This window comes from Crocodylus porosus, unplaced genomic scaffold (assembly GCF_001723895.1).
Source record: "Crocodylus porosus isolate Cpor-Errol unplaced genomic scaffold, CroPor_comp1, whole genome shotgun sequence".
NCBI classification, from domain to species: domain Eukaryota; kingdom Metazoa; phylum Chordata; order Crocodylia; family Crocodylidae; genus Crocodylus; species Crocodylus porosus.
The window spans coordinates 2,248,523-2,258,077 of NW_017728922.1; the positions used below are offsets into that span (position 1 = coordinate 2,248,523).

The following is a 9,555-nucleotide window of genomic DNA, read 5'->3' on the forward strand; positions in this document are numbered from 1 at the left end:
CAGGGGGTCGGACTAGATGATCTACCTAGGTCCCTTCCGACTCTAGCTACTATGATACTATGATACTATGATACTTATTTCTGATAAAGCTGCTTGCTGGGCCTTCTGTCACCTTGGCCTCTGTCAGCCCCACTCTGGGCCTTCAGACACTTGGCCCCTCTCTCAGGGCACCTGGCCCCTCAATAGACCTCAGACACTCAGTCCCTTTCTAAGGGCTCTGAACCCCACACTGGGTCCCCAGGAACCTCTTGCATCCCTTAGTTCCTACCCAAACCTCCGGATGTTACAGATGTTCTCCTTGCTGGCCATCAGGAGCAGCAGACTTCCTGCTGGATGATGTTCCCTCACCAGCTCCCAAATTGTTACTGCCAGCCCTGCTCTCAGGGTCTGGACTTATATCATATCTACACCCAGCCCTCCTCCAACCAGGTGACTCCCTTGATCAGGCCCAGCCTCACCTTCGGTCCCCTGGGTCAACTGACCCTGCAATTAGCCCTGACCTCCACCTGCCAGTGGCTCTGCAAGCTGCCTGACCTCTTAACATGGCAGGCATATCAAGTGCCCTGCCACAGTGATCTTCATGCTACGGACAGAGAATTTTGTATAGCCTTGCTGTGCTCCTTCCCATTGAGTTAGTTCTTCAGAAGAGTACAGACAGCCAGGCAGCCTGGCCAAGGCCTCCTCACCAGATGCAGGACAGACCAGCATGCTGTGGTATGACATTTTGTACCACTAGCTTGTCTCTGCCTATGGCCATGTGAGGATGCTGCAGGGCCTCCCAAAGCCATTTCTTATGTCAAATTCATTGCTCCTAAAACTAACTGTTGCTCTTTGGAAGCAAATTGAGATGTTCATCAGCACATCTCACTGCTGGTCACCACAAATAACTTTTGCAGGCTATGTGGTGTAGGGCTGTGAGAAGCTTTGGTCCCTGATTCGATTCATCAGAGATTCAGCCCAATTTGGTGGCCAAATCTCCAAATCCAGATCAAATCAGGATACCCTTTAATCTCTCCAAATTGAATTGGAATTGAATAGGTCCCTTTTCTCACACCCCTAATGTAATGTGCTTGTTTCAGCAGATTTGGGATTTTCTGGATTCAGGGTAATACATTCTCTCTCTATTTGGGGTAATGTATAGGAAATCAATGCATTCATTTGTTACCTACTAGAATGATAGTATTGAGAGATAGTCAACATCTCTATGATAGACTCATAGTTATTTCTAAGAACAACTCCCCAAATTTATGTAAGCTATAATGCACTCTGGGCATGTCCAGATGAGCATGCACATGTGGTATATGATGCTGCAGTGCCACAGTCTGCACATGTCACACATGCAGGTGCTCACTGAGTTGCAGTGCAACAGGATTCAAACTCGCACTTGGAAAAAGCAGGGTGGTGCATGTGGCAGCAGCACGCACCACCCAAAACCAGAGCCTGATCAGCCGGAGCTATACTCTGACCGCCGGCTAGGCTTCATGTGCTGGATTGCTGCCACTGGAGCCCCAGGAAGACTCTAGGACCCCAGGTAAGGTTGCTGGGGCCAGTCCAGATGCTCTCATTTGGACATGCCCTCTGTTTGCTAAATGCGCATACCCGACCTTGGTGCTCCTGGGTCCTGCTTCTCAAATGTGTCTCATGCGCATGGATCCATTGTAACTGCACAGAGCTGCCCACACTTTTATGACACTAAATATGGCAAGAATTGCTTTACAACACTGTGTACAAATGAGTGTTTTTGACAGGTTGCTAGCCAGGTCAGACTCCTGTAAGTAATTCAAAGTAAACTTAAGTTATTGTTCTTGTTTCTTTAGACTGTCCAGGCACAATACCTCTGCCTGCTTAGATTGTATTGATGATGAAGTAGTTAAAGTCACTGTGCCTTTATGACTCCACTCATAAGACCCACCAAGGCATACCGGCAAAAACCTTGCCTACTACCGCTGCACTGACTAGTATGGGATCTGGTTAGATCTAGGTTCCACGCCTGGCAGGTCAGTTTGTCAGATGGGGAGGACATGTCCTTTCCCCACTTGATGTTAGCCAAAAGGGTACATGTGATCTTAGCCTACAAGAAGCCGTGAAGCAGATAACAATTCAAAGGCAAGAGATCAGGGGAATAAGGGGCTTTGTGGTGAAAGATCTTTTAGATATATGAAAGAAGAAAAAAGGGTGAATGGTTCTGAAGACATGGAAAGCTACTGAAAGCATAGGGTCTAGCACAAAAAAAGTAATGAAAAGACCTATTCAGATTTTTTTTAAATTATTAAGAATTTTTTGTGTTTTTTCTTTCATTTTGGAATGGGGAAAAAAGATCCAAATCTCAGAATTTCCCACAAAATGGAAAATCAGTCCACTCTAATAATGAAACAAAGAGTGGGGAAACCTGGAAACAGAATTTGGAGGAATGCACAGGAGAGGGAGAGCTCCCTTTCCGTGTTCTGTCCATCCATCTGTCCATCCAATCTATGGTGTGTCTAAGTATACATTATTATAGTTGCTAGGTCAGTGGTTCTCAATCTTTTTAGACTCAAGGACCCCCTCATTGGATACAAGGCATCCCTCACCAGATTTGAGGCATCTCTCAGTAGCCCTTCTAATTTTTTTAACTACAGAAAAATAATAGAGCAATTCTTGTGTTGCAAAGAACTTGGAAAGACCATAGCAGGTCAGAACAGTTTTAACACTGAGGATTCCTATTGAAATCTCTTGGTTTATTTTCTGAATCATGTTTGCACTCCTAACAGAGCTGACATTGTGTGACACTCCTTGGCACCCTTAAAGTGCTACAGGGCATCTAAGAGTGCTACAGTACCTGGCTGAGAATCACTGCTTGTAATAGGGTGGTAACTGGGCACCCAAAAACATTTTATGCCACCCCATTCTAAGGGCAGTCTGCTCTGTTCTTTCCTGCCACACCTTGATGTAAATAGATACATATTGCAGGAGGCTCCTCTGATCTTACTACACTGACCACATAGTTGTGGATGTGGCCTTATGGGCCAATCACACAGCTCCATGCTTACCCTATGCTTTGTCCCATGCCTTTCGGATGGCATCCTACTCATCATGCCTGGTGGCACTCTAACTTGGGCCCCTTACTAGGCTGTACACTGGCCCAAGCCTCTCAACTCGGCTGAGACCTCTGTCTCATGTCTCTGACACCACCTCTGGCCCTAATCTGCACTCATACCCCTTGTCCTCAAGCCCTCCTCCTCAGACGGCTCAATCAGCCATCATCGTTATCTGAGCTGTACTCACCCTGACCCCTAGCTCTCAGCTGTGGTTCCTCCCACAGAGACCTTCAAACTCCCGAGGCCCTGGCCCCACTATCAGGCCAGTCAAAGTGCCAGGCCCTGTGCAGTTCTGGCCACCTCTTGCGGTGGGTTTGCACCCTTCAGCCCCTCCTGGGCCCTGGCCCCAGCATGGGTCAGTTGAGGTCCTTGAAGTCAGTATACTGGCCATCAGCTCCCTCACTCATGGATCCACCCTCTTGGACCCCTTCATATATCTCCTTCTCTCTACAGGATTCAAAGCCCTACCTAGATCATGCCAGCCACACTCTCTGGGTTCACAGCTTGATCTCAGCTGCTGAGGCCCTCTCTCTGGGCCCACCCAGTCACTTCCTAGACCTGATGACTCTCAGTCCTTCTCCCAAGACTGGCCTGGTCTCTCTCTAGGCCTCTTATGTGCTCCACTCCTTCTGGGCAGACCTGGCCTCTCTCTGGGATCCAATCATTTGGTACTCTTCTCCTTTTGGCCCTTGCTGTCCCAGGGCTGGCCTGGCTTCCTCCTAAGCCTCTGTGCCCTTGACTCCTTTCTCCCAGGGCTTGTCTGGCCTCTCTATGCCTCTGCATCCTCAGCCTTCTTTCTGGTCTGGCTTCTCCTGGGGTCCCTATGCAGACAGCCCCCTTTCCCTCAGGGCTCTTCTGGTCTCTCACCAGGCAATCCCTCAGCCCCTTTCAGAACTGTGGACATGCACACTGGGTCCCTAGGAACCTCTTCCATCTTCATAGTCCCTACTCTAAACCTCCACATGTCTCAGATGGCCTTCAGGAGCTGCAGTCCTCTGGCTGAGTGGTGTTACTCCCCCACCTTCCATTACTGCCATCTTGCTCTCATGGTCTGGGCTTATGTCCTGTCTCAACTCAGCCCTCCTCCAGTCAGGCACTCTCCCTGCGGTCATGTGGTCCTCCTGATCAGCCTCCCCTGTCAGTCCCTGGGTCTGCCGACTCCTTGATTAGACCTGACCCTACCTGCTGGTGGCTCTGCTCTGCAGCTTACCTGACTCAGAATGGCAGGCACATCAAGTGCCCAGCCATACTGATCTGCATAGTGGTATTGACAGGTAGCATAAAGTGATATATAGCTCTGAAGGTGTCATCATCAGAACTTGTGTTCATGTGGAAAGGGGAAAACAAACTGAAGAGCTGCAGAAAAAGAAAGCAGACATGAAAACTCATTTTGAACCTCTGGTAACTAGCTAAGGATTGCGGAGAAGTGTACATTGTTCTTAGTTTTTCCAGTTCCACTTAGCCACATACCTCTGGGCAGCACTGATGTACCTCTTGAGAGCAATAGCAGAAGCTCAAGCAACAACTTGTTTATGTGTCATATTCTCTCTTGATTTCCATATGATTGTCTGTAATCCATATGCTGGACCATTAAATAGAAACAGAACTCTTCTTTATGCATGAGCTAAGCTGTCCATTTCCATTTGCCAACAGCTGTGGCCTGATAACTTGTCAAGAAGCCTAGACTGCAAAGAGGAGAAAGACCTTGTTTCCTCGTCTCAATACTAGGATGTAGTGATTCCCAGTGAGGCCTGTGATTTTAAATTCATATACATGGGATGGGGGAGCAGAGTTCCTTAAATATTATTTGTTTTGAAAGAATTGAGCATTGCTTTTCTTGGCAAGAGCTAGGGTAAAGGAGGAGAAGATTCAGTCTATCCCACATGGGGTAGAAGTTATTACTGGCCACATGCAAAACTGTGGAAGGAAAGAGTTTTGAGACTCCTTCTTGTAACATAGCTCCCATGCCACATGGAACAGGAGTGTGGGAAACCAGCTAAATGAGGTAGAGGGGGCAGTTCCCAGCAAATCAGCCAAAAATGCTGTTGGGCCATGGGGCTGAATGAAGGGAAGATGCCCCTTGTACCATGTACAACTCAAAGAAGGGCTTGTATGAGCTCATTTAGTTTTCTGCTTTCCAGATGGTTCTGATAGTTCTATTTTCACTCTCCCCAACAGCCTAAACCATCACCCATGCTGAGACATCTGTGTTTAATAGCTGGAGTCAGTTAGACTCTTTGCCCTTTACCATAAATTCAAAGGCTACTCGAACCCCAATAACTTGGGATGCTCCAGAATGTCTAATCTCCAGAGAGGTCCAAACTCAGGGATATCAATTCCTGGCTGCCACTTGGAAGTAAATGGCACTGACAGGCATGACTTTGTCCAAGCCAGGAAAGGTTAATATGAGAAGCAGTGAATGTCAAAACAGTTTATTTCCAGGCTGGCAGCATTAAATTGATATCCTTGGGGCTGAAATCTCTGTAACAGGATCCACATATCATACCGACCTGTTTTTCTTGGCTGGAGAATCCAACCAGCTACAATGACTGAAAATGTTAAGCTGCATTACAGCCTTACAAAGCTGTGCTAAAATCACTTGCATGTTTTCTCAGCTACTGGTCTGTCACCCTATGTTGTTATGTGTCATCTGTGTTATTTTTGTAGCAAAACAATGTTCAATAGGATGGTAAACCTCTGGATTACAATCATTGGTGATGCGTAGGGGGTGCACATGGGTGTACGTACACCCCCTGAGATTGGTGGCGCACCCCCTGAAAGAAGCTCTGCTGATGGTGCTGCCACCACTCACCACCCCCCGTCCCTAGCTGCCAATACCTCTGGTGACACCTCTCCCCACCCTGCCGCTGACACTGCTGCGGCCACCTCTGGGAGCGCCCTGTTCACTGTTGCCACACCGCCACTGTTGCCTGCAGGCAGTTGCCGTATCCCACCCTGTGTCTGGGGGCACATGTTGTTCATGATTACAATTGATCAGTTGCTCTATATACTAAGAAAATAATCTGTTTTCATGAAAAGTTAGAGACCCTCACAGAAAACTCCCTAATCGCTGCTCCTGTGTTTTACTGAAGTCAATATTATTTAGTAAACTTGCCTCATCTTGTTAAAATTCGAAGTGAACTTAGCTGAGAATGGCTTTCATACACCTGGGCTAGGAACAGAAATTACACATAAACCACTATAAGTGATTGGAAACTGGTTCAAATGTATAACACAACAGAAGTTCATTGCATATAAACCACTTTCAAAACTGGCTGACATCTGGATGGAGTATCAGACTTAACTGATTTAGGTTAAATCGGTTTATTGAACTTCTGTCCCAGGTCCCCTCCAGATTCAAGTTAACTCACAGTCTCCCAGCATCCTGGGATGCTTTGCACCTCCCCTGCAAACCCTCCCCCCCTGCCCCCACTTGCAGGGTGGGTGGGCCAGCTTTGGCCCAAGTTGTCTGCTCCATCCAAGCAGGGAGGCATGCTCTAGCACTTCCTGGCTTCTGGCCTGGGCCCCTGCAGGAATGTGGCTGCGTTTCTGGAATCAAAAGTGAATGTCTATTCATTTATTTATTTATTGGCTCAGTCTACAGAGCTCAGACTAACCTACAAAGATTGAATCAACTCATCCTTGGGCTTTTTAACTGTCTGTACTTAGCCCTACTCACCATAAACATCATTGATTTTAATGGGCTGGTACATTGTAAAGGCAGGTAGACCAGGCTCAAGAAGTTCAGCTCAGTCGCTCTTCTACCTGTGCTAAAAGATGCATGTTGCTGAGTTCTGATATGGTTCTTCTTGCATTATATTTCAGCATTTATGAATCTACTTTAACAAAAATGGAGCTGGTGTGTTAGAGCATTAGTTGGTCTAAACAGGCTCTCTTAATCTACAAAACCTAAACATCTGCCCAGATGTCTGTTGTACAGTTTTTTAAAACTGTTATTGATCTACTTAGCCTGTTCTTTGGGAATTTTATTTACTGCCTGTAAAAAAGGACAGAGAAGGGAAGACGCTTCGGTCCCTACACATTTTCAATTCTGTTCCCTTCTGTATGTGGCACACGGCACTGACTTGATATCCTGGCATTTTCTACCTAACCTGCAAGTTTAAGGTTCTCAAATATGTTCTTTTCAAGAGAGTTTATGATCAGTGGCTCCGCACAAGTGATCTCCTGGGGACAGTCCTTATTTGCTTTTGCTGTCTGTATTTCTACTTCTCCTCTTACTTTCAGCACCATAATTCAGGGGTAACTCTACTAAAGTCAGTGGATTTAGAGGGATACAAAAGTGACAGACAGAGAAGGAAGATAAAGCTCTATAGTCTCTCCTGAGTGACAGCTGCTTAGTCCATTGACAAAAACCCAGGGTTTTATTTCTGTCAACAGAAATAGAGAACTAATAAAGCAATAGAAGGGCAGGCTCCATTCTAACCTGCTTTACATGCTCTCGACCAAATTATCAGTTCAGCTCTGATCTAGTAAAGGATATTTACTGTGGGACAGGGTTAGTGCTGATGGGAGAAGCAGATTTTCATTTGGTTTTCAGATACAGGAGTGGGCTAGCAGTTTTACAGAGTGTTTTTTTGGCTTGTACACCAAGCAAAAGTTTCCCTTTCAACTCTGCATCTCAGGATGTGGACTGGTCACAAGAATAACACTGGCTGCATCTACACAAGATGCGAACTGCAAAATAGCCCAATACTACTGCTCAGTAGCATCACATGACAAAACCCATGTCATGATGCTATTGCGCAGTTGTATTAGGCTACTGCACAATAGCATCACAGAAATGTTTGTCAGCGCTACGGCGCAGTAACTCAGGTTATTGAGCAGTCATTTAGCACTTGTTTATATAAGTGCTAAATGACTGCGCAGTAATGATTGCACAGTCAGCATCTCATGTAGACATGGCCATTCAGAAATAAAACCTTCTTTATCAAATCATGGGCCCCTTGACAGGTAGGTGTCATTTCCAAGGTTTGTCTGACAATACACAGCACCTGACAATGTCTATATGCACTTTCACAAGGCTTTGTGGGCCACTGTCCTTATCAGGCCCATTCACAACATTTATAAATAGGCTTCCCACAAGTACAGACAGTGGACACCACACATCCCATATTGCTTGTCCATGGGATCTATCCCGTCTTGATGATTCATTGTCAAGCCTTTCCATTCTCTAAATGGTTTCCCTCCAAGCTACTTCCATTGCCTTCAAAGAAGGCTTTGTGCTGGTAGGGTCACCAAATCAAGCCATTTGGTAAAATCTATAGGTTCCTTTTCATAGGCGTAACACCAGTAATGCTAAGCAACTGGAAAATGTAACATGGAGAGTCAGTTAGTACAGGATTGAAGTCCACTCATAATATCATACTACATTGTATTTCCATATCTTCTTGGATAAAACAGCCCTTCCTCAGAGGACTTTCATCAGTTATAATAAAAATAACTCAGAGAAATATTTATATTTATGCCATAAGGAACTGCATTTCTGTAGCAGCTTCCCCCCCTGAACTGGCTGGATGGCACAGGGTCCATGATGGAGAACATCAGAGCTGTTATTTATGTGGCAGCTTTTTTGGTTGTATCATCCTATTCCTTATCAAGGGGTAATGCTATTATATGTGTACCAGCTGCACACACATGCAATAGGGAGTGCAATGTGATCACAACTCAGAGCTGCTTTCATTTCTGCTTTCATGCACAGTGAAATAGAATCTTCTTCCTCTTTTCTTTTTGTCTTCCTCCCTCCCCCATTCAAATATAGTCATAAACTTTTAAAATAGCAAGTAGACCAGTTTGTCAATCTAAACGAGAGTTTGGTGTTTCTTCCAAAGCTCTTGCTCTTGCACAGCTCTTGCACACAAGCAACAAAATGAGTCAGAGAGAGATTGGCTGCACCTTTTGCAAGTAGCACCCAATATGTATGAGATTTGTGTATATATGATGCTAATAAATTCCACTCAAGCTGTGCAGCCAGACAATAATATACAAAGTAGCCTGCTTTTGTTTTGGCATGGTGTCCTGGTCTAGAAAGGAAAAGCTTTCAAATGTTCTGATCCTGTTTATCTGCTCCCCATGGCTAAATTGCATTGGTGGTTCTTTCAGCCATTCTCAGGTTGACTGGAGTCTCACTCATCCAACCACAGACCAGAAACAATACCATGCATTTAACAAGCACAGCTTCAATTTCAAATGCTAAAGGTTGGACACTAGTTGTGATGGAAAATGATTCATATTTCATAGATTTCATAGACATCAGGGCTGGAAGGGACCTCGGAAGATCATCGAGTCCAGCCCCCCTCCCATAGGGCAGGAAGTCAGCTGGGATCATAGGATCCCAGCAAGATAAGCATCCAATTTGCTCTTGAAGGTGTTCATTGTAGGTGCTTGAACCACCTCCGCTGGCAGACTGTTCCAGACCTTGGGGGCTCGGACAGTAAAGAAATTCTTCCTTATGTCCAGC

General features: G+C 45.7%; 1 protein-coding gene across 1 annotated transcript in view; it reads left to right on the plus strand.

Annotated features, from left to right (window-relative positions):
- PREX1 (phosphatidylinositol-3,4,5-trisphosphate dependent Rac exchange factor 1) overlaps positions 1-9,555 on the plus strand; it is a 277,523-nt gene that overhangs the window by 7,558 nt on the left and 260,410 nt on the right. The window lies entirely within an intron of this gene.